Source organism: Amblyraja radiata, chromosome 1, assembly GCF_010909765.2.
Source record: "Amblyraja radiata isolate CabotCenter1 chromosome 1, sAmbRad1.1.pri, whole genome shotgun sequence".
NCBI classification, from domain to species: Eukaryota; Metazoa; Chordata; class Chondrichthyes; order Rajiformes; family Rajidae; genus Amblyraja; species Amblyraja radiata.
This window is the reverse complement of record NC_045956.1, coordinates 58,997,777-59,024,161: the sequence shown is the minus strand read 5'-3', so window position 1 is coordinate 59,024,161 and position 26,385 is coordinate 58,997,777. Positions and strand designations below refer to the sequence as shown.

At 45.3% G+C, this 26,385-nt stretch overlaps 1 protein-coding gene and 1 pseudogene across 2 annotated transcripts in view; both read right to left on the bottom strand.

Annotated features, from left to right (window-relative positions):
* The window catches only part of grid2 (glutamate ionotropic receptor delta type subunit 2), a 938,240-nt gene that overhangs the window by 194,216 nt on the left and 717,639 nt on the right, over nt 1-26,385 (bottom strand). The gene's annotated exons all lie outside the window — the stretch shown is intronic.
* On the bottom strand, nt 18,487-18,659 carry LOC116983839 (annotated as a pseudogene).

Sequence of the window (26,385 nt, the reverse complement as noted above, 5' to 3'; positions counted from 1 at the left end):
TGTAGTCACCTAGAAAATAGCCTAAGTGGGAGAGACCCTTTAGGCATTCCAAGAAGTCCAGTACAAGACAGAAACGTAATACCGAACCAGGAAAGGAGATGGTAAGACCAATGACAAATAGCTTGGTGAAATAGCTTTTAAAGTGGGTCTTATGGGAGAAAAGAGAGATCGAGAGGGTGAGGGATCTGGGGTCTAGGGAACTAAATGCATGATTGCTAATTGTGTGAGATTACAGGGCTCTCAGGGATTTGCATGATTTCAACAGGGAAGAAGAAAATAGAATAGAATAGAATAGAATAGAATAGAATGCCTTTTATTGTAATTCATACCAAAGATCCTATAGCGGAGCAAGGTGGCCTACTCCTACGCAAAACACGTAGTACGGTCATGGGCAGATTCATGGGTGATTATAGGACCCATGTTAGCAACCAGCCTCCGCCATCTTGTTCCGCCATCTTGCTTCCGGCCAAAGATCGGATCTTTGCTTCCGCCTCCGCTCCCGTATATTCGCTTTGGTCTTTGACTTGGGCGCGGAGAGGGGGGTATGCGGCCCGGGGAGGCCTGGGGCCTAGGTGGGTAGAGGGGGTGTGCGGCCCAGGGCAGCGGGGAGGCCTGGGGCCTAGGCGGGGAGAGGGGGGGTGCGCGGACCGGGGCAGCGGGGGGAGAGGATGGGAGTAGTGCAAGTGGGGTAGTGGTGGCGCAGGAGGGTTGGGTAGGGCCAGGGGAGGGAGAGAGCAAAGGTCTTATAGCGGAGCTCCACTATAAGATCTTTGGGAGAGAGAGGTGGGGTAGGGGCCGGCGTGCAGAGAGCATGGGGAGAGATGTGGGGTTGGGGGCTGGTGGGTTAAGGGACTACAGCATAGGAGGGGGGGAGACATTGTAGTGTGGGGGGAGGCGAGGGAGTGCCGGGGGGGGGGGGGGGGGGGGAGTTGAGGAGTGGGATAGGGCCTGGTGTGTATGTGAAGTTGCGGGGAGGTTTACAATGTTTATTATTTAATGTCCCTTGTCTAGTCTGAAATAAAGTTCATCATTGGATATAAAAATCAGAAGAAATATAATTGTGTGTGTTATATGATTATATACATCTATATCACATTCATGTATGTGTGTTTATAAACATTTTATTCTTTAACAAGAATTAACAGAATTATGAACTAACAGAATTATGAATCTAACCCTATATCACGCACAAAAACTGTTCCCCCACAACGTTGATTACCCTGCGAGTCGGGTCGGGTCGGGTAGGTTCCGGTTACTAAAATGGGCGGGGAAAAATGCCCAGGATCCCCTCCGTAGCGTACTACACGTCAGCCCATTGCATTTCGCAGGAGTGGCCTATCTTGCTCCGCTATAGGATCTTTGATTCATACAGCTTGGTTTGAACAAAATTACATTTCTACAGTCTTAACATTACAAAAAAAAACAAGACCCACACTTAACACAATTTACACAAACATCCATCACAGTGAATCTCCAACACCTCCTCACTGTGATGGAAGGCAAAAGTCTTATCTCTTCCCTTTGTTCTTCTCCCGCGATCCAGCAGTCCAACTGGGGCTCCCGATGTTAAAGCCCCCAGCGGGCGATGGTAAGTCCCGCGGCTGTTTAAGCCGCGCCAGGCGATGTTAGGCCCTGCTCCGAATCATTTAAACCCTGTGATTCCAGCGGGAGAAGTTGCCGTTGCAGGAGCTCCGAAAAGCGGTCTCCCACCAGGGACCTGCGAGCTCCCAATGTTCCTGTCCACCGGGCCTGCGGCCGGAGCCTCCAAAGCTCCAAAGTCGCGTCGCAGCCGCGCGCTACCACAGCTCATCCCGTTCCCAAGTCAGCCAGCTCCACGATGGCAAGTCCGCAGGCTCCGCGACTGGAGCCCTCAGGTTGGTTCCGGCCGGAGGCCGCCACCGGCTCCAGGATGTTAGGCCCAACGACACCGGAGACCCGACAGGGAAAAAGTCAAGTCCCCGTACAGGGAAGAGATTAAACGGTCCCCCCCCCCACCCCCCACATATACACAGCTAAAAAATAATAAAAACTAGAATCAAAAACATACATTTAACGAGACAAAAATTAAAAAAAAGACAGACGAACTGCAGTCGAGCCGCTGCCGTTAGGCACCGCCACACTCCAGAGAGGTGTTGAAGAGAATGGAAGTGATAAGGCAATGGAAGAATTTAGGAATTTTAGATGCTAGGCAGAGTGTACAGGATGCCGATGGAATTCATTGCGTAGAGAATGAAAGAGAGAGTGTGATTTAGGATACAGAGAGTAGAGTCTAGTACAAGCTTGTTTATAGATAGTGCGAGGTTGGCCAAGAAAACATTATAAACAACGATATGCAACATATTCATCTTAACGACATCTCCCAGAAGATGTACAGTAGATCAGAGCTGAGTTTATAATGCGGGGCTTTTTAATTTCAAAAACATTGTTTGTAAATGGTTGGGAGTAATGCTATGATTTGTCATCATGATCTAAAGCCAGTCCCAATGGTAAATCAAAGGAATTACTTTAGCGTATGGACAGCATAAGAACTTCTGCTGACTGCAACATCAGCACAGGCTAAATATTGACCACATTGTGGCAATGCACAGCTGAGAGAGGAATAACAATATCGTTGATGATTGAGAGGAAGAAAGAAAATTGCAATTTCAGCAGATTTGCAAGTTGCACATGGCCATGGTAGTCAGTTTAGTTTACTTTAATTTAACTTAGTTTAGTTTCTTGTCATGTGTACCGAGGTACAGTGAAAATCTTATTTGTTGCGTGCTGTCCAGTCAGTGGAAAGACTACATGATTACAATCAATCTGTCCAAGACAGATACAGGATAAAGGGAATAACATTTAGTGCAAGGTCAAGTCCAGTAAAGATTGCCCAAGAAAGCAAGGACTACCTGAAAATGGAGGTCAATGTTCATACTGCTGGGGTATAAACTACCCAAGCAAAATCAGGTAGTCCTTGCTTTCTCCCTCCTTCCCCTCCCCTTCCCAGTTCTCCCACAGCCTACTGTCTCTGCCTCTTCCTTTCTTCTTTCCACCACCCCCCTCCCCCACATCAGTCTGAAGAAGGGTCACGACACGAAACGTCACATATTCCTTCGCTCCATAGATGCTGCCTTACCCGCTGAGTTTCTCCAGCATTTTTGTCTGATTTTCTACAAGATATCCAGTCATCTTGAGGAAAAGGTCAGTCACCCCCCCCCCCCACCCCCCACCTCCCCCCCATGCAGAGGAAATGCAATGAGAGAGCTGAGTCTTGACTCCTTGTGCAATGGGCTCAGTTGGATTCAGTGCCCTGGCTGCATTTCATATTCCCTTTCATCCTTTCCTCCAGCAGAGTGTTCTTTCTTTCTCTTTCTCTCTTTCTTTCTTTGTTTCATGGAGTAATAGTGTCATACAGTGATACTATGTGGAAATAGGCCCTTCAGGCCAACTTGCCCACATCGGCCAACAGGTCCCAGCTACACTAGTCCCACCTGCCAACATTTGGTCCATATCCCTCCAAACCTGTCCGATCCATGTACCAGTCTAACTGTTTCTTAAATGTTGGGATAGTCCCTGCGTCAACTACCTCCTCTGGCAGCTTGTTCCATACATCCACCATCCTTTGTGTGAACATTTCTCAGATTCCTATTAAATCTCTACCCCTTCACCTTGATCCTATGTCCTCTGTTCCTCGATTCAGCTACTCTGCGCAAGAAACACTGTGCAATTAACCAATCTATTCCTCTCATGATCTTATACACCTCTGCGCTCCAAGGAATAGAGTCCCAGATTACTTAACTTCTGCCCGTAGCTCAGACCCTCTTATCCGGGCAACATCCTCGTAAATATTCTCTGTGCCCTTTCCAGCTGGACAACATCTTTCCTAAAACACGGTGGGTGCCCAGAACTGAACACAATGCTCTGAATGTGGCCTCACCAACATCTTATACAACTGCAACATGACCTACCAACTCTATACAATACTCTGACACATGAAGGCCAATGTGCAAAAAGCCTTCTTGACCACCTGATCTACCTGTGGCTACACCTTCAGGGAACTATGTATCTACACTCCTAGATCTCTCTGCTCTACGACACTAACTGGAGCCCGACCATTCACTGTGTAGGTCCTGCCCATGATAAACTCCCTTTGCATTCACTCTCTCATTGTCCCCCGCTCCCCCCCCCCACCCACACACACACAATAGACGTCCTGCTAGTATCACTGTTCTTATCCCTTCGTCATCACCTCTTCCACAGACAACAATGAATCATTGCGGGCTCCACCTTTCCTTGCTAATCTGTGATATACCTCTAGTTTCCCTCCCCCATGACTCTCAGTCTGAAGAAGGCTCTCAACCCGAAACGTCGCCTATTCATTTTGTCCAGAGATGCTGCCTGACCCGCAGAGTTACTCCAGCAGTATGTGTCTATCCTATCTATGGACTAGTTTGAGTTTAAATGTGCTTACAAAGACATGAGCAGTGTGAGTCAGTGGGTGACGGAGGGGAACTGCATGAGTCAGCAACCTGTCTGAAATGATCCATGTTCCATTTCCAAGCAGATAAAACTTGCCTTGTCTGCTTCCTGCACTGTAGCATGCTTCCTTGGGCAAATGCATTCTCCTATTGTTGATGAACACATGAAGCTTTTAACTGGGGTGGCACAGTGACGCAGCAGTAGAGTTGCTGCCTTACAGCGCCAGAGACCCGGGTTCGATCCTGACTGTACGGTGTTGTCTGTATGGAGTCTGTACATTATCCCCGTGTCCATGAAGGCTTTCTCCAGGTTCTCCTGTTTCCTTCCACATTTTAAAGATATGCAGGTTTGTAGGTTAATTGGCTTTGGTAAGTTGTAAAATGGGCCCTAGTTTGTAGGATAGCGCTAGTGTACTGGGTGATTGCTAGTTTGCGCAGACTCGACGGGCTGAAGGGCCTATTTCCGTGCTGCCTATATCCGTGCTGTATCTCTAAAGTCTAAACTGAGCGAATATGCACATTGCAGAGAAAGGTACATAAACAAATTACAAATGGGTAGGAAATTATCATTGTAGAAACCAGGAACTGCAGATCCTTGTTGACAAAAAAAATAACAGAACACAAATGCAGGAGGATGAGAGATAATCTTATAGAGGTGTACAAAATCATGAGAGGAATAGATTGGGTAAACACACAATGTGGGAATCCAGAACCAGAAAACAGAACGCGAGGGGGGAAAGATACAAACCTGAAGGGTAACATTTTTACACAAAGGGTGGTGGGTGTATGGAACGAGCTGCCGGTGGGGGTAGTTGAGGCAGGTATCACAAAGTTTAAGAAACATTTAGACAGGTACCTGTACATGAATAGGATAGGTTTAGAGGGATATGGGCCAAACATAGGCAGGTGGGACTAGTGTAGATGAGACATGTTTGGGTATTGGCAAGTTGGGCCAAAGGGCCTGTTTCCACGCTAAATGACTCTTGGAATCTAATAATCCCAATACCAGTACAATAAAAAGTCAATAAATTAATAACCCCAATTTTTAAAAGGCTTAACGTCCTCAGTGCAATCCAAGACAGTCAGTCGTGCGGTGTTCAGGAGCCTGAAGTTTGTCCTCCAGATGTGCTGCCTGACTCACTGAGTTACTCCAGAACTTTTACTCAGAATTCCAGCATCTGCAGTTACCTGTTCATTCACTAAGTGCTCCTCATTGCCATTGAATATCTGTATCAATGGAAGTTCAAAACACTTGCACCAAATCAACCTCTTCAACATCTGTAGATAGACACAAAGTTCTGGTGTAATTCAGCGGGTCAGGCAGCATCTCTGGAGAAAAAGGATGGGTGACGTTATGGGATGGGACCCTGCTTCTGAATGATGTTGACACAGGCCACTTATTGCCAGTAGACTGGCGATCATTTCGCTGAACACCATTGCTCAGTCTGCCTGGACCTATCTGATCTCCCGGTTCCCATGGGGAGGGATGGAGAGAGGGGATGCAAGGGTGACTTGAAATTAGAGAAATTAATATTCATACCACTGGGTTGTGAGCTGCCCAAACAAAACATGAGATGCTGTTCCTCCACTTTGCGTTTGGCTTCACTCTGACAAAGGAGGAGGTCCAGGATAAAAAGCTCAGTGGGAATGGGAAGGGGAATCAAAGTGTTTGACCCATGTTGCAGTAGCTTCAAAATTGTCTTGTCGAGTCTCATTGTTTGCAACTCGTTTTCACCCAGCCCACAGGTAACAATTGACTGTTTCCATTATCATCATTACTTTTTTGCATATTTATCATTCATTTGTTCTATATTTCTCCACATCACTGTCAATATCTCTTGTTTCCCTTTCCCCGAAATCTCAGTCTGAAGAAGGATCTCGACCCAAAATGTCACCTATTTCTTTTCTCCAGAGATGATGCCTGACCTGCTGAGTTACTCCAGCTTTTTGTGTCTATCTTCGGTTTAGATCAGCATCTGCAGTTCCTTCCTGCACTGTTGCCAATTTGTGTCGCTATGCTTCTCACGAGAAACCAAAGAAAAGGAAGATTCTAATTTTAAAAACAGGGTGTTCTGAAGATTCATAGTATATTTCAGTTTATCTTTGTCAGCGAATGTTGACATAGGAACAGTGAATTTCAATTCCCCTTACCCACTCTAACCTCAACCCCTCCGAAAGTACAGCCCTCCACTACCCGAAATGTCACCTATTCCTTTTCTCCAGAGATGCTGCCTAACCCGCTGGGTTACTCCAGCACTTCGTGTCTATCTTCGCTATATACCAGCATCTGCAGTTCCTTCCTACACACTCCAATCAATGGTTCTGTGCAATAAGGGCGAGTACTGTGCGTCAGAACCTGTTTGCCCTTGGTCTTGTGCTTTCAGCCTGTGATGCATTAGTGACTGTTAGCTATGACTCTTTCCGAAATTCAATTGCATTGATTTCAATGCAACAGAATTTCAGAGTACATTGGCCAGCTGCTGTTATACCGCAGATATTTGCTAACTATAGATAGACGCAAAATGCTGGAGTAACTCAACAGGTCAGGCAGCATCTCTAGAAAAAATGAATAGGTAAGCTTCTGTGTTGAAGCCCTTCTTCAGACTATAGAGTCTGTTCTAATTTTGAAACATTCCCAGACACAGGAACACTGAAATTGACTATGAATCATAGGAACACTTTGTTTTTAAAATTAGAATATTCCTTCCCTTTCATAGGTTTCTTGTGAGAGGCATGATGATAGAAATTGGCAACGAGTGGCCTGTGCCACAAGGATTCCGACCTGAACATTATCTGTCTGTTCCATACCGAGGACTTTAGATACAGAGTGGAAACAGGTATTTCGGCCCGCCGAGTCCACGCTGATCAGCGATCACCCCCGTACACTAGCACTATCTTACACACTAGGGTCAATTTACAATCTATCAAAAGCCAGTTAACCATCAAACCTGTATGTCCTTGGAGTGAGGGAGGAAACAGGAATGCCCGGAGAAAATACACGCGATCAGTGGAAGAACGTACAAACTCCATACAGGCAGCACTTGTGGTCAGGATCGAACCCGGATCTCAGGTGTTGTAATGTAGCAACTCTACCGCTGCACCACTGTGCTGCTCTGTCAGGCATGGTAGCACAAATTGGCAATGTGGCCTGTGTCACTACCAGACTGATGAAGTGTCCCGACCTGAAATGTCGCCAGTCCATTCCCTCACCAGAAGCTGCCTAATCCACTGTTCCTCCGACACTCTGTGCTTTGCTCAAGATTCCAGCATTTACAGTTCCTTGTATCTCCATGAGCCACCTGTCACCTTTGGTGGGTAAACTGCCCAGGTATGCTCACAACTTTCTGCCCTTCAACCTGTGAGAGGCACACATTGTGTAGCTGGTATTTTGCCAAGACAACATGGGCAAATGATCACCTGAGCACTCAGATACCAGTTGCCACCCACAATGGGCTTTGTTTTCCACATTGATGGTGGCACAGTGACACTGTAGTTGAGTTGTTGGTTTATAGTGCCAGAGACGCAGGTTTGATCCTGACTATGGATGCTGGCTGTATGGAGTTTGTACATTTTTCCTGTGACTGCGTGGGTTTTCTATGGTTTACTTCCACACTCCAAAGACGAACAGGTTTGTAGATTAATTGGCCTCTGTAAATTGTATATTAACAATTTAGACGAGGGAATTAAATGTGACATCTCCAAGTTTGCGGATGACACAAAGCTGGGTGGCAGTGTGAGATGCGATGAGAATGCTATGAGGCTGCAGGGTGACTTGGATAGGTTGGGTGAGTGGGCAGATGCATGGCAGATGCAGTATAATGTGGATAAGTGTGAGGTTATCCACTTTGCTGGCAAGAACAGGAAGGCATATTATTATCTGAATGGTAGACACAAAATGCTGGAGTAAGTCAGCAGGCGAGGCAGCATCTCTGGAGAGAAGGAATGGGCGACGTTGCGGGTCGAGACCCTGCTTCAGACTATCTGAATTATCTGAATGGTGTCAGATTAGGAAAAGGGGAGGTGCAATGAGACCTGGGCATGCTTGTACATCAGTCACTGAAAGTAAGCATGCAGGTACAGCAGGCAGGGAAGAAAGCTAATGGCATGTTGGCCTTCATTGCGAGAGGATTTGAGTTTAGATGCAAGGAGGTCCTACTGCAGTCGTATTAGGCCCTGGTGAGATTGCACCTGGAGTATTTTGGTCTCCTAATTTGAGGAAGGACATTATTGCTATTGAGGGAGTGCATCCCGGGATGGCGGGATTGACATATGATGAAAGAATGGGTTGACTGGGCTTGTATTCACTGGAATTTGGAAGGATGAAAGAGGATCATATAGAAACATATAACATTCTTAAAGGATTGGACAGGCTAGATGTAGGATTTTTTTCCCGATGTTGGGGGAGTCTAGATCCAGGGGTTTAGGATTAAGGTAGACAAAAGTGCTGGAGGAAATAGGCAAAGTTTCGGATCGAAACCCTTCTTCAGACTTATTCTTAAGAATAGGGGGTAGGCCATTTAGGATTTAGTTGAGGAAAAACTTCTTCACCCAGAGAGTTGTGAATCTGTGGAATTTTCTGTCACAGAAGGTAGTGGAGGCCAATTCACTGGGTGTTTTCAAGAGAGAGTTAGATTTAGCTCTTAGGGCTAAAAGAATCAAGGGATATGGGGAAAAAAGCAGGAACGTGGTACTGATATGAGATGATCAGCCATGATCATATTGAATGGCGGTGCAGGCTCGAAGGGACGAATGGCCTAATCCTGCACCTATTTTCCTATGTTCCTATGTTTCTATTGCCGCTAGTGTGTAGGATAGTGCTAGTGTACAGAGTGATTGGTGGTCGGCTCGGACTCGTTGAGCCGAAGTGCCTGTTTCCTGTTTCTACACTATATCTCCAAAGTCAATATCTAAAGCATGTAAAAGTTTAGTGCTTTTGATACTCAAAGTATTATAGTTTTTTTTAATACAGATTGTGTTCCAGTGTTAAGGCCTCATTGATTAATCATCTCTAATAGCATGTATGCTGGATGCCTAATGAGGTTAATTGTAGGGGCAAAACAATGGAAACACCATGCTGTAGCTATGAAGTCCCAGAGTCAGAGCAAGGAAACAAGCCCTTTGGCTCTCAATGTCCATGCTGACCAAGTTGGCATACCTGGCTAATCGCTTTTGCTTGCATTTGGCTCGTAGTCTTCTCAACTCTTCTATCCATACAGTATATCTGTCCAAATGTCTCTTAAAAGGAAATATGGTTATGTCATAAGGAATAGTAATAGAATTGGACCGTTCGGCCCATCAAGTCTACTCTGCCATTCAATCATGGCTGATCTATCTCTCCCTCCTAACCCCATTCTCCTGCCTTCTCCCCACAACCTCTGACACCTGTACTAATCAAGAATCTATCTTTAATAACTTTCTGTGAAAGCTCTTTCCAGATACAGACTGCCTTCTGAATGACAAAGCAGACCCTCTTATATTTCTCTCCTCTCATCTCAAGCCTATACCCTCTAGTTTTAGAATCCTCTATCCTGGGAAAAAAGACTCTGAGTGTTCACTTTATCCACGAGCCCTCATGATCTTTACAACCTCAATAAGGTGTCAAAGGTTACAGGGAGAAGGCAGGAGAGGGAAAAATAGATCAGCCATGATCGAATGGCGGAGCAGATTCAATGGGCAACATGGCCGAATTCTGCTCCTATGTCTTATGATCTTATAGTTAGTTTAGTTAATTTAGTTTATTGTCACGTGTTCCGAGGTACAGTGAAGAGCTTTAGTTGCACGCTAACCAGTCAGCTGAAAGACAATATACGATTACAATTGAGCCGTCCACTGTGTCCAGTTAAATAATAAAGGGCATAATGTTTAGTGCAAGATAAAGTCCAGTAATGTAATGCCCCTGTCCTACTTAGAACGTAAACCTCTGGAGACCTTGCACCCCACCCAAGGTTTCCGTGCGGTTCCCGGAGGTTTTTGTCACTCTCCCTAATGGTCGAAAGTGGCTTCCGCGTAGTCGAGCTTCTTCTATGCTCCGCCAATTATTTCAAAAAATTCGAAACCGGCCTTGACTATAAATAGGTTGCCGTTTGAAAAATAGGTCATTTTTTAGTCGAAGCCGGTTGCGATGCTAGTCGCAGATGGTTACCGGAGGTTGCAGGTGGTTGCCGGAGGTTGCAGGTAGTGGAAGGTAAGACTTTCCTGGTGGAATAAAACTGGGTGAAAAAAAGTTCTTCCCTTCCAAATCTCCAGAGGTTTCCGTTCAGGTTTGCTAAGTGGGACAAGGGCATTTGATTAAAGATCAAGGGTCTGAGGGACTCCGATGAGGTCGATGGTAGCTCAACGCTGAGGCTGCATTGATTATCCATCTCTAATAGCACTACACTGAATGGCTAACAGTGTCAATTGTAAGGTTAATATGAGGAAACACCATGCTGTGGCAATGGAGGACAAGCGTTAGAGTATGGAAACAGGCCCTTTGGCCCATCTTGTCCATGGTCACCCCTCGATCTCCTATGCTGCAGAGAAAATTCCCAGCCTATCCAACCTCTGCCTATAACTCAAACCTGCAAGCCCAGGTAACAACCTGGTGAATCTCCACTGCACCCTTTCCAACTGAATAACATCCTTCCTGTAGCTAGAACTGCCAAATCTGCACACAGTGCTTGCTCCAAGTGGAGTTTAAGCAATGATTTGTGCAGCTGCATAATGTTGTCCTAACGTTTGTACTCAGCACTTTACCCACTAAAGCCCAGCATGCCAAATGCTTTCTTGACCACTTTATCCATCTCACACAAAGCTAAGAAATTGGCCAGAATGGTAAGGTGGACAAATTTACAGCCTTAGAGAATCAATAGATAGTTTAGTTTAGAGATAGAGCATGGAAACAGGTCCTTCACTCCATCGAGTCCATGACAATCATTAATCACTATTCACGCTAGTTCTATGTTAAGCATCCGCACACTGGGGGCGATTTACAGAGGGCCAATTAACCTACAAATGTGCACGTCTTCGTGACGTGGGAGGAAACCAGAGCACCTGGACGAAACCCACGTGATCACAGGGAGAACGTGCAAACTCCACACAGTAAGCACACGAGGTCAGGATCGAACCAATGTCAAGAGTGTTTTATTGTCATATGTTCCAAAATGGAATAATGAAATTCTTTCTTGCTGCAGCATTAAGGATACGTAAACATAGTGCTCTCTTAAACCCATAATTAACAGCAATAAACATTTTCAGAATACATAAAAAAAGAAACAAACAAATAAATAGATATTAATTTGCTGCCCTGTGAGGCAGCAACTCTACCGCTGTGCCAATGTGCCACCCCTAATGACAATTTAATATCTTATTGGTTACTAATACTAATGTTTGTTAGTTAACTCCAGATTTATATAATTCACTGCATTAAAATTCATTTAATGCACTGAATTAAAATTTCCCAGTTCCTATAGTGGGATTTGAATTCACATCAGTGAATTAGTCCAGAAACTCCAAATATCTATTCTGACAGGATAGCCATCGGGCTACATTTTGCACTCCAGTCTTGGTTTCAAAACACCTCTGGGCCACAGTTGATACACTGGTGATTTATGATATTATTCATATTGATCCCTCTGTGGATCACCTTGCATGTGTATCCTGGAGGACAAAAGAGGCTTGTGAATTACTTACCTCCAGAAACAGCTAAGGTGTTCTGTATATTTGTAATGTTGGCACAATCCTGCAACATGGAGACCCCTCTCCATAAAAAGACGGGACACAAGAAACTGTAGAAACATAGAAACATAGAAACTAGGTGCAGGAGTAGGCCATTCGGCCCTTCGAGCCTGCACCGCCATTCGATATGATCATGGCTGATCATCCAACTCAGTATCCCATCCCTGCCTTCTCTCCATACCCCCTGATCCCTTTAGCCACAAGGGCCACATCTAACTCCCTTTTAAATATAGCCAATGAACTGGCCTCAATTACTTTCTGTGGCTTGAGAATTCCAGAGATTCACCACTCTCTGTGTAGATGCTGGAACCTGAACGTTATTCCCTTTATTCGGTTTCTGCACACTGTGGATGACTTGATTGCAATCACGTGTAGTCTTTTCACTGTTTAAGAAGGAACTGCAGATGCTGGAAAATCGAAGGTAGACAAAAATGCTGGAGAAACTCAGCAGGTGAGGCAGCATCTATGGAGCAAAGGAAATCCTTCGTTCCATAGATGCTGCCTCACCCGCTGAGTTTCTCCAGCGTTTTTGTCTACCTTCATAGTCGTTTCACTGACTGGATAGCACGCAACATAAAACAGCTTTTCACTGCACCTTGGTGCACGTGGCATCACTGAACTAAACTAGTCTAGTTTAGGTTAATAAACTACACTAGACTAAATTTAACCTCCTACTCTCCCTCTCTTTCCTTTGCCTTCACCACCCAGATGTGAAAGCAGTTCGCTCCTCACCTCCCACCATCCCAGTCATACTGCTGATTTCTCCTGCTTCGTACACTATCATTCCCAAACCCTCCATCATTCCCTCCTCTTCCACCCCCCCCCCCCCCTTCTCCACCCTTCCCTCCCCCCCCCCCCACCTGTTCCCTTCCAACCATGTCCCCACTCTGGATGTACATTTCACTTCTCTTCTTTTCTTATCAGACACCATTTTGTCTCCTTTTCACCTCTGGCCTTTGTCACTTTCTCCAGCCATCTGCTAATTAACCCCCTTCACATCAACCTATCACTTGCCAGGGTTTGTCCTGCTCCCAATTCTCTTTTCCTGTTCTTATTGTAATTAATCCGAAGAAGGGACCTGATCTGAAACATCGCCAGTCTATTCCCTCCGCCGATGCTGCCTAAAGGGCCTGTCCCACCAGCATGCGATTGCAAACGTGGTCGCTTGAGGCGTACGGCCTCGCGGGGCCGGTCCCAATTCGAACCGCAGAGGCATGTGGAGTTGTGCAGGGCTGGTCCCGACATCAAACTCACCAATCAGCTATGCAGGAGGCGGGCCGACTGAATTTGGACGTCGCACGGCGCCGGGCAGTGACGTCATCATGCAACGGCACGCTGGGCGGTGACGTCACTGGGCGGCGCGCTAGGCGTACGCCGTCAAGACGGTGCGTACGACATCAAGACGCTGCGTACGACCGTCGAGATGCTGCATACGTCCTCAATGCGCCTGCAGGCCGAAAGGGCGTTGGCGCGCGGGATTTTCGCACAACTCCTTACGCCACCGCCGATCGAAGTGGGACCGGCCCCGCGAGGCCGTATGCCTCAAGCGGCCACGTTTGGTCGCGCTAGATGCATGCAATCGCATGCTGGTGGGACAGGCCCTTGACCCACTGACTTCCTCCAGTACTTTGTGTTTTGCTCCATAAAAGAGCAGGCCTGGTCGAATCCAGTCATAGAATCATAAAGTCGTACAGCACAGAAACAGGTCCTTTGGCCCATCATGTCATGCCTATCAATACTTGTCCTACTTGGCCCATAGCCTTCTCTCCCTCAGATAGACACAAAGAGCTGGAGAAAGAAGTGCTGGGATGGTTGACGTTTCAGGTCAGAATCCTTCAGAACTTGAAGAAGGGTTCAGTTCTGAAATATCATCCATCCTTTTTCCTCATAGATGCTGCCTGACCCACTGAGTTACTCCAGGCACTTTGTGTCTATCTTTGGTATAAATCAGCATCTGCAGTTCTTTTCCACACACCTTCTCTCCCTCAGCCATTCAATTAATTCTCTATCTGACATTCACTTCACAAGCTTACGTTTAGTTTAGTTTGGTTAATTTATTGTCACATGTACCAAGGTACTGTGAAAAGCTTTTTTTTTGTTAAGGCTAAAGCAAAACTGAATGCTCAGGCAATCGGCTCTAAAGAAAGCTATTAACTTCATTGTGTATTTTTCTCCAAGAAGTTGCTCACTGAATAAAGCTGTCACAACTATTCCAAAAGGAGGAACTATTTGATGAAAGACTCACCCATGGTTATCTTGCCATGTTGGCTGGGCTAAATGATCTTTCAAGTCTGCTGCAAAGATAACATGGATAGCCAAAATGTCATACTTCAAAGGAAGTTGCGTAAGTACATATCTGAAGCTTTGACAACTAAAGTGTCGTTTGGTAACCCCCATGTCTTTGAAGTGAGAGACCATGGAGTTTACGTCCCACCCCAGAGAATTCAAATCACACTTCAATGCAGTGCTGAAGAATACTGCCTTTCATATAACACATGAACCTGCTTCTACCCTCAGTTCCCATTTTGATGGTTTCAAAGATGATAATAGGCATTCGACAAGGTTCTGCATGGTAGGATGCTCTGGAAGGTTAGAGCGCATGGAATCTCAGGAGAGATAGCAGAATGGATAGAAAGAGGGTGGCAGCAGAGGGTGATGGTGGAAGGATGCTTTTTGAACTGGAGGCCTGTGGCTAGTGGTGTACCTCAGGGTTCGGTGCTGGGCCCATTGCTGTTTGTCATCTACATCAATGATTTGGATGAGAACGTACATGGCATGATTAGCAAGTTTGAAAAGACACAAAACCTCTACACAGGTAATGTAGAAAGTGAGATGATTGTCAAAAATTGCAGCAGGATCCTGATCAGTTGGCCAGGTGGGCTAAGGAATGGTTGCTGGAATTTAATACAGATAAATGTGAAACGATGCATTTTGGAAAGTTCAACATGGGCAGGACATACACAGTGAATGGTAGGGCTCTGGGGAGTGTTATAGAGCAGAAGGGTCTAGGGGTGCAGGTACATAGTTTCTTGAAAGTGGTATCGCAAGTACATATGCGCAGGTAAAAGGCTTTTGGCACATTGGGCTTCATCAGACAGAGTATTGAATATAGAAGTTAGCGGATCATGATGCAGTTATATAAGATGTTGGTTGAGACCACATTTAGGGTATTGTGTTCAATTTTGGGTACCATTTGATAGGAAAGATGTTGTCAAGCTGGAAAGGATGCAAAGAAGCTTAATGAAGATGGTACCAGGACTCAAGGGTGTGAGCGATAGGGAGAGGTTGAGCAGGCTGGGACTCTATTCCTTGGAGCACAGGAGGATGAGGTGTGATCTTATAGAGTTGTAGAAAATCATGAGGGGAATAGTGTTTAAGAAGGAACTGCAGATGCTCGAAAATCGAACGTAGACAAAAGTGCTGGAGAAACTCAGTGGGTGCAGCAGCATCTATGGAGCGAAGGAAATAGGCAACGTTTCGGGCCTATTTCTGAAGAAGGGTTTCGGCCCGAAACGTTGCCTATTTCCTTCGCTCCATAGATGCTGCTGCACCCGCTGAGTTTCTCCAGCACTTTTGTCTACCATGAAGGGAATAGATCGGGTAAACACACAGAGTCTCTTGCCCAGAGTAGGGGAATTGATAACCAGTGGACATAGGATTAAGGTGAGGGGGAAAGATTTAAAACAAACCTGAGGGGTAACTTTTTTACATAAAGGGTGGAGGGCGTATGGTGTCAGATGCTCGAAGAGATAGTTGAGGTAGGTACTATTGCCATGTTTAAGAAATGTTTAGACAGGTACATGGACAGAGGTTTAGAGGGATATGCTCCAAACCGCAGGCAGGTAGGACTAGTATAGATGGGACAGGTTGGCCGGTGTGGGCAAGTTGGACCGATGGGCCTGTTTCCCTGTGACTCTATCACTATTAGGGAAGTTTTCCTTAATGACCAATATTTGGAATTGCTATTGGTTTATTATCATCATGTATGTTTATTATCATGTATTATGTATTATATGTAGGTTTATTATCATCATGGGATACATATTGGGATCATGTATTATATGTAGATTTATTATCATCATGGGACGACAGATGGCACAATGGGCTAAGTGTTCGGCTGGCAACCGGAAGGTAGCCGGTTCGAATCCCGCTTGGAGTGCATACTGTCGTTGTGTCCTTGGGCAAGACACTTCACCCACCTTTGCCTGTGTGTGAATGTGTGTGAATGTGTGTGAGTGATTGGTGGTGGTCGGAGGGGCCGTAGGCGCAGAATGGCAGCCACGCTTCCGTCAGTCTGCCCCAGGGCAGCTGTGGCTACAGAAGTAGCTTACCACCACCGAGTGTGACTCAGGAGTGAATGAATAATGCGATGTAAAGCGCCTTGAGTATTAGAAAGGCGCTATATAAATCCCATCCATTATCATTATTATTATGTATACAGATACAGTGAGAAGCAAAACACACAAAGTACTGGAGTTACTCAGCGGGTCAGGCAGCATTCCTGCAGAACATGAATATGGGATGTTTCAGGTTGAGACCTTTCTTTAGTCCGGTTTCCTCCCTACTCCAGTTTCCTCCCACATCCCAAAGACATGCGGGTTTGTTGGATAATTGCCTCCGTAAATTGCCTCTAATGTGTAGTGAGTGGATGCGAATGTGGGATAACCGAACTCGCATGAACGGGTAATTGACGGTCAGCATGGACTGGGTGGGCCGAAGGGCCTGTTTTCATGCTGAATCTTTCAATATTTATTTGTAGGGGATATGATGAAGATGATGCAGAAAGTAGCCCAGATAGATCAAATAGAAACAAGATAGTCAGATGGATACCATGTGAAGGTCATTGATGAATCTAAGCTTTTCTAATTGAGGTTCCTTAAAACAGATTCCAGAAATGTGCCCACAATGGAAGTTAATTGAACAGGTCTGTTATCGGTCTCTGCCCACCCCCCACCCCCCACCCATCACTCCCTTTTGCTCCCTTTATAAATACTGATGCACTGCTAGTTGACCTCCCATCCTCTAACATTATTCCCTGTGGACTGAGAGGAATCATTGGGATCTCCCCTAATGCCCTCACTTCCTGCCTGTAGCTTGGGAGATATTCCTTCTGGACCAGGTACATTACCCATTTTCAAAGATGCTAAGGCCCTTGTTACTTCCTCTTACAATGTTTGACATGCAATATTTTCCCCTATTCATCTCATTTCAACGTCAACGTCACCTCCACCTTTTATGAAGACGGTTACAATCAATCCATTAATAACCTTATCTACATCATTTATCTCCATGCATAAGCTATATATTAGGGCCCCAGTAGCCTCTGCTCTTTCCTTGTTACTCTTCGTCCGTGTATTAATCAGTGACATCTCGGGTTGAGACCTGTCTGAAGAAGGGTCTCGACCCGAGACGTGCCCTACCCATGTTCTCCAGCAATGCAGCCTGACCTGCTGAGCTACTTCAGCACATTGTGTCCTTTTGTGTATTAACCAACATCTGCAGTTGCTTGTTTCTACATTTTGACTGCTCCATTACAGTCTGAAGAAGGGTCTTTACCTGAAACGTCCCCTATCCATGTTCTCCAGGGATGCTGCCTGACCCGCTGAGTTACTCCAGCACTTTGTGTCTCTTTGTGTGTATTCCTGCTTTAATTTTGTCCTTTTGCACAACTGAACTAAATCTAATTGAATGATGATCAACAATCCGCTTCCACAGATGACCAGTTCCATTCCCTAAAGTAGGACACAAAATCCTGGAGTAACCGAGCAGATCAAGCATTATCTCTGGAGAAACAGGGATAGATGACATTTTGGGTTAGGACCCTTCTTCAGACGATTGGGTCCCGATCCTAAATGTCACCTATCCATGTCCTCCAGAGATGCTGTTTGACCTGTTGAGTTACTCCGCCACTTTGTGTCCTTTTTTTTGATTAACGAGTGTAGCTATTATTCAGCAATTTAATGCTTTAAATTTCTGATTTTGTATTTACTTGTTTGAAATGAATTGAGCAGGTTTCTACTAAGGTCAACAGAACTTAGGCTTTAGACTTTAGAAATACAGCGCGGAAACAGACCTTATAGCCCATTGAGACGGCACCGATCAGCGATCACCGCCATACACTAACACTATCCTGCACACTAGGGTCAATATACCACTTGTACCGAAGCCAATTAACCGACACACCAGTATGTCTTTGGAATAATGGGTAGAAACCAGTGCACCCGGATAAAACCCACACGATCACAAGGAGAACGTACAAACTCTGTACAGACAGCACCCGCAGTCAGGATCGAACCCGGGTCTCTGGCCCTATGAGGCAGCAACTCTACCCCTGCATCACTTGTGCCTCCCTGCAGTCCCCCGCTACCACAGATTTTGCAGTTGAGTATCCCACATTAGGGGACAGCAAACTGGAGGTGTAATGGGATATCTCGTCCTGGGTGTTTGTCCATCCTGACCATTGATTCTCCCCTGCCGGGTATGTATGAGATGGTAACAACTCTCACATCAGTCTGAAGAAGGGTTCCAACCCAAAACGTCACCTACTCCTTTGCTCCAGAGATGCTGCCTGACCTGCTGAGTTAACTCCAACTTTTTGTGGCTATGATCTGGTTTAGAGGGTGTGAGGTACAAGGGGAGGTTGGATGTTTTCTCCAGAACTTTGTGTATTTTGTGTCCAACATGGAAAATATGGGCCAATGGTCATTTTACAGACAGCGTCTCATAAGAAATCCACATAATATGTCACAACAAACTGGTTAGCATGGACTTGACATATATTTTGTTACAAAAGGAGAGAGATAAAAAAGAATCTGGAAAGAACAAAATAAATTCTCTAAATGACTGGCGTGTTGGAATTCACTCTGATTTCCTAAGATGTCCAGGGATCATCCAGAGTATTGTAATGATATGCTGCAGTGTGTATTAGATCACTGAAGCATAGGCAAAGCATTTGTGAGAAGATTAGACCATCAGAACTCATTTTGATTTATATTCTCTACTGCTGACAATTTCATTAGTAAGTGCGGTAGAAACGATATATAATTTATCTTCCCGCTGTTAAAGAGATGGCTTTCCATTCTTGTAGATGTGGCCTTACCACAAGAAAGCATTTCTTTGTTGGATGGTTAGTTGTTGATAAATTACTAAATTGGTCCATAACCAGACGGTTTGAACTCATGGCCAGGTAGTAAAACTTACCTCTCTTAAATGATTTATTTAAGTCAAGAAATGAACAATGCAGCTGGGAATTTTCTAGGAGCAGATTCCGACCCATATCCTAAATATGGGGAGAAGGCAGGAACGGGGTACTGATTGGGGATGATCAGCCATGATCACATTGAATGGCGGTGCTGGCTCGAAGGACCAAATGGCCTACTCCTGCACCTATTGTCTATTATCTATAGTCTAATTCAAAACAAGCACTATTTCCTTTTGACTGCTGTGTTTGTTGACCTTTGTAGAAACCTGGTCTTAATTTTAAAACCCTCAAACATGTTTTCATCTGAGAGTGGTGGGTGTCTGGAATGCGCTGTCAGGGAAGATGGTGGAAGCAGATACAAAAGTGGTGTTTAAGAGGTTTTTAGATAGGCACATGGATCTGCAGGGAAATCTTTCACACAGAGGAGATTAGTTTAACCTGGCATCATGTTCAACATGAACATTATGGGCTGAAGGGCCTGTTCCTGTGCTGTATTGATCTATGTTCTGGATAAGAAAATGCAGATGCTGGCTTCTAACAAAAACCCACAAAGTGCTGGAGTAACTCAACAGGTCAGGCAGCATCTCTGGAGGACATGGAGATGAGTTTGGTGGGGCAGAAACAGGCATAAACAATGGGTATGCCAGGGAAATCATTCTTGTTGTCTTTGCAAAGGCTTCTATGTTCTACCTCTCTGCTTTTCTCTTTAAATTCTGCAGGTACTACAGATTTTTAAGAACCCTGTGCTCCTCCGAATCTGATACATCCCGAATTGTATTGATTCCACCATAGATAGGCACATTTCACATTGTAAGTCAGAACTTGCTTGCTGTGCTCTGTATCCTTTTCTCCTCCTTCAAAGCTATCTCTGTCTTTCTGTAGCATGTTGTCAACATTTTCTTGATAATATAACTGAGTTGTGCATGGCAATGTACACAGAGGGTGTTGAGTACGTGGAACGTGCATCCAGGGGTGGAAGACTAGAAGGGGTGGATGTCCACAGAACTTATGCCAAAAGGTCCTTTCCTGTGCTGTAATGTTCTATATTCTGTGTTCATTTGCAGGTGGCACAATGGCACAGCGGCAGAGTTGCTGCTTTACAGCACCAGAGACCACGATTCGATACTGACTATGGGTGCTGTCTGTATGGACTTGGTACGTTCTCCCCATGACACACGTGGGTTTTCTCCAGGTGCTCTGGTCTCCTCCCACACTCCAAAGATATACAGGTTTGTTGGCTATTGGGCTTTGTATATTAAAAAAAAAGGTAAATTAGTGCGTAGGATAGTGTTAAGTGTGTACAGGGATTGCTGGTCGGCACGGGCGCGGTGGGCCAAAGGGCTCGTTTCCACGTTGTTTCTCTGAACTAGACTAAACTAGGTGAAGAGTAATTTCTTGTATCTAAGGGTCAGGGATCTTTCAAAGTCTCACCCCCAGAGAGTTGTGAATGCTGAGTCATTGTATTTATTCAAGACTGGGTTATGTTTTTGGAATGGAGCGAATCAGAACAGATAAAGAGATGGAGAAGCAGGAGGAGGCATAAACTGACTTGCAGAATTAATTATACTCTTATGAAACTTAACAACAGGTAAATAGTTGAGTATAATCGAAAACGACCCACAACTGAAAGTAGTTGAGCAGAAATAATTTTACCCACCTATGCAATAAAAAGTTGGAGCATAGACTAAATTGGATAGCACTGGAATTATGGGCTGATTGGTCCCTGTTGTTGCTTTCTGACCAAATACAGGAGAAAGTATGAAGTCAGCAGGTCTTTGAAACTCTGCTTTCTGCAGATGAAGAGCTTTGTACTCGACAGGCCAAATGTATTATTTATGTTTGTGCCTTTGAAATAAGTTCCAACTTCTTTCTTCCTAGCCCTGAGTTTAACATTGGGTTGGATTTTTAATAGATAGATCTTTTAAAGTTAATTCAAAGTATATCCCTGACCGAGTCTTTCAACTGAGTGTACCAGTGCATTTTTTGTGAAGCTTGTTTCACTGTATATTTCTCCCCTGACACAGAATAATAGAAAAACAGCACAGTCCACTGCATCCATTTGGCTCCCTCACACTAATGCCACGTGAAATCCTGCAGAGGTCAGGTATCAGCCATAAATCAGTGGGTGACTCTCTTGCGTTGGAGCCAGGATGTTCTGGGTTAAAGTCCAGATGATACTGCAGTGCAGAGCAGTACTGAGGGAGTGTTGGAGACAGCTGGATAGAACTTTGTTCTTGGTTGTATACAGTAAATATGTGGTGTTAATAAAAGTATGAGTGTGATGAGTAGTGAAGTTAAATTCGCTCAACCAACACTCTCTTCCATCAAGCAGAACTGGTCCTAATTCTTAACAACTTCTCCTTCGACTCCTCCCACTTCCTCCAAATCCAAGTTGTAGCCATGGGCTCTCGTATGGGCCCCAGCTATGCCTGCCTCGTTGTAGGGTACATTGAGCAATCACTGTTCCAGGTGTACACTGGCCATATCCCTGAACTCTATCTCTGCTACATTGACGGCTGCATTGGTGCAGAACACACAGACTTCATTAACTTCACAACTAATTTGCATCCAGCACTCACATTCACTTGGACCATCTCCGACATCTCCCTAAGGTTTCTTGATCTCACCATCTCCATGACAGGAGATAGACTATCGACTGACATCTATTATAAACCTGCTGACTCCCACCACTATCTAGACTACACTTTTTCCCATCCTGGCTCCTGCAAAGACTCTATACCCTACTCCCAATTCCTCCGTCTACGCCGCATCTGCACCCAAGATGAGGTGTTCCATATGAGGACATCTGAGATGGCCTCATTTTTTAGGGAACGGGCGGTTTCCCTCTTCCATCATAGATGAGTCCCTTGATAGTGTATCCTTGATATCCTGCAACTCTGCACTTGCTCCCCCTCCCCCCTTTTGCTACAGAGTCCACCTAGTCCTCGCCTTTCATCCCATCAGCTGTCGTAAACAGCACATAATCCTCCAACATTTTCGCCACCTCCATCAGGATCCCCCATTAGCCACATCTTCCCTTCTCCACCGCTTTCCACTTTCCACAGAGACTGTTCCCTCAGCAAATCCCTGGTTAACTCATCCCTTCCCACCCAAACCACCCCCTCCGCAGGTACCTTCCCCTGCAACCGTAGGAGATGCAACATCTGTCCCTATACCTACTCCCTCGACTCTGTCCAAGTATCCTGATAGTCTGTTCAGGCAAGGCAGGGGTTCACTTGCACCTCCTCCAACCTCATCTACTGTATCTGCTGTTCCAGGTGTGGACTCCTGTATATCGGCGAGTCTACGAGCAGGCTCGCCGATCGTTTGGCCGAAAACCTCCGCTCAATGCACCTAAACCTACCTGATCTCCCGGTTGCTAAACTCTTTAACTCCCCCTCCCATTCCCACACTGACCACTCTGTCCTAGGTCTCCTCCATTGTCAGAGTGACAACCTGTATTGATCTTTGGCTATTGGTCCAGATGGCTTTCAGTTGTAGTCTTTCACCCAAGGTAGGGAAATCAAGAACCAGATGACCAGAGGTTTAAGATGGGAGTGAAAAGATTTGAGAGGAACCTGAGATGCATCATTTACGCTCAAGAGGGTGGTGGGTGTATGGAACGAGTTGCCAGTGGAGGTAGTTGAGGCTGGTACTATAACAACATTTAAAAGACACTGGACAAGATACCTTGATCGGAAAGATTTAGGGGGATATGGGCCAAACGTGAGCAGATCAGTCTAGCTTAGATGAGCCATCTTGATTGGCTTCAGATTTTTGACTTTGAGATACAGTGTGGAAACAGACACTTTGGCTCACTGAGTCCGCTCCGACCAGCGATCACCCTGCAGACCTGCACTATTCTACATACTAGAGACAATTTAAAATGTTCTTCGACTAAAGCCAAATAACCTACAAACTCGTACATCTTTGGAGTGTGGGAGGAAACCGGAGCAACTGTGGTCACAGGGGAAATGTACAAACTCTGTACAGACAGCACCTGTAGTCAGGATCAAACCCTGACCTCTGGTATTGTAAGGCAGCAACGCTGCTGCTACTCCACTGTGCCGTCCTTTGGCAATGATGAGTTGGGCCAAAGTGCCTGTTTCCATGCCGATTCCAACACTGGAATCTGATGAGTGCGGAAGGTGATTCTGCTCAACCTGCTGAGTTCCTTCAGCAGTTTGTTTTTTTGCACCAGACCCCAGCATCTGCAGTCTTTTATATCTCCATGACCTTGATGAATTGGCTAGGGGAGTGCAGAAGGAGTTAATCCCATTCCTTCTTCTTATCTCCGAGCCCGTTGTAGTTTGTTCTTACCTTTTTTCGTCTGAAAATATGGATGTAATGTGAAAGAAAAGATTTAAAAAAACCAAGTCCTGATTCCCATGTTGGTTGGCCTCCCACCTCAGACGATTATGATACCCTGATTATCTCAGTAATTCACGTACCAGATTCAAGGTTAATACAGGTTTCAGGAGCCATGCGATGACTTATTAAATCAATTAGCCTGATAAATGAGAGGAAAGCAGCAGCCCCAAAAAGGGTACCAATCAACCTCACAGTTAGTTTAAAAATGTAAATTTATATTGATTTCACTTAGGGCTATCTATTCTAGACTGAAGTTAAAAGAGGCCTATTAAAACATTTCCTGCAACCGCTGTCCAATCTATACCCCGGCCCTCATGCATTGTGAGTTAATTTATTAGGCCAAGCACTGCAGACCTTGGAGAGATAAGGGTGCTTGGATCTTGTCTGGGTCCATCATAAGGGTGCCATGGCAACCAGTACTGCCTCTTGGCTCCGAGCAGGCTGATGAAAAAAAAAACTTTCCTTCAGTGAATAAAAATATAATGTTCAGAAGGTGTTCCCACCTCAACAATATTGGTGTTTAAATGCTGCATAAAAACATTGCCAAGCAACCCCGGACTGATTGAACATATTCCTTACAGGGCACCTTTCGGTTGCTGATCAAATTAATTCAATATCCCGCTCCCGCACTGTTCCTTCCATCTAAGGCCTCCTGCACTGTTACGACGAGGTCTAACGCAAGCAAAATGAACAACACCTCAACTTCCATGTGGGCACATTATAGCCTGCAGGTCTCAATATCGAATTAGAAATATAGAAACATTGAAAAATAGGTGCAGGAGTAGGCCATTCGGCCCTTCGGACCAGCACCGCCATTCAATATGATCATGGCTGATCATCTAAAATCAGTACCCCATTCTTGATTTTCCCCATATCCCTTGATTCCTTTAGCCCCAAGAGCTAAATCTTAGGAAGTCCCCGACTTTCATAAGTTCATGAGTTATGTGAGCAGAATTAGGCTATTTGGCCCATCAAGTCTACTCCGCCATTCAATCATGGCTGATCTATCTCTCCCGCTCAAGATCATTCTCATCAAAGGTTGATGAGGGCAGAGATGTAGATAATATATACATGGATTTCAGCAAGGCATTCGACAAGGCTCCACATGGTAGACTGCGCTGGAAGGTTAGATCCCCTGGGATCCAATAAAGGATAGCTGAATGGATAGAAATCTGGCTTCATGGAAAGAAGCAAAGGGTGATGATGGAAGGTTATTTTGCGGACTGGAGGCCCAATACGGTTTGTCATCCATAAGAATGATTTGGATGAGAACGTACATGGCATGATAAGCAAGCTTGCAGATACAAAAGTGGACATTTTTTCAGTTAGTGAAGATGGATGTCAGAAATTGCTGCTGGATCTTGTTCGGTTTGGCAGATGGGCTGTGGAATGAATGATGGAATTTAATACAGAGGAATGTGAGGGATTGCATTTTCGGATGTCTAATATGGGCAGGACCTACACAGTGAATGGTAGGGCTCTGGGAAGTGTTGTAGAGCAGAGGGATCTAGGAGCATAAGTACATAGTTCCTTGAATGTGGAGTCACAGGTAGATAGGGTGGTCAAAAAGGCTTTCAGCACTTTGGCCATCAGTCGGAGTATTGAGCATAGAAGTTGGGAGGTCTGTAGCGTTTGGAGGGTCTAAGCTATAGGGAGAGGTTGAGCAGGCTAGGAATTAATTCCTTGGACTGCAGGAGGATGAAGGCTGATCTTATAGAGGTGTACAAAACCATGAGAGGAATATATCGGATAAAAGCACAGTCTCTAGCTCTGAGTAGGGGCATTGAGAACCCGAGGTGAGGGTGAAAGATTTAATAATAACCTGAGGGGTAACTTTTTTACACAAAGGGTTGTAGATGCATGGAACGAGCTGGTAGAGGAGTTGAGGCAGGTACTATTGCAACGTTTAAGAAATATTAAGACAAGTACATGGATAGACAAATTTAGTGAGACATGGGCCAAACACAGTCAGGTAGGACTAGTGTTGATGGGGTATGTTGGTCCCCATTGTCAACTTGGGCTGAAGGGCCTGCGTCCAATCTGTATGATTCTGATTCTATGGCTGGCAATCTCCTACAGTCTTACTATGAGCAACAAGTTACACAGACAAAGCTTAATCGGATTTTACCAGGGCAATAACTTTTGTGTTCTTTTTCTAGGTCTGCACAAAACTTGAGAGTCTTCAATTTACAACAGAAGTCTTTAATGCTTAACCCAATGCAGGCAGCAAGACAACTCAAAATAGCTGCACACTCACCACACACTACAGACAGGAGAAAACTATATACAAAACATCTCCCTTTGTCCTGTGCAGCGCCACCTGCTGCACGGGAAGAGCAGCGGGTCCTCCCACCCCACACAGTCCACCAAACATCACACACCACTTTTCCAGTTTGAACGTCTCTATTCCTGAATGAGTCACATTGGGGGAATACCACGATTGCAACGTCTCGATCGACGAAGGACCACAGGCAGATTGGCGGGGAGTTCGTCTGGTGGAACTTCGTCAAAGTAAGGCACTACAGTGTCCACACGATTTGCACCTGGGTGTCCGACTGCTTGGTTCTGATCAGATTCTGTGCAGTCTTCGCTGGAGGAACGCGGCTTCTTAATTGGTCATCATGCCATCGGCATTGTCCT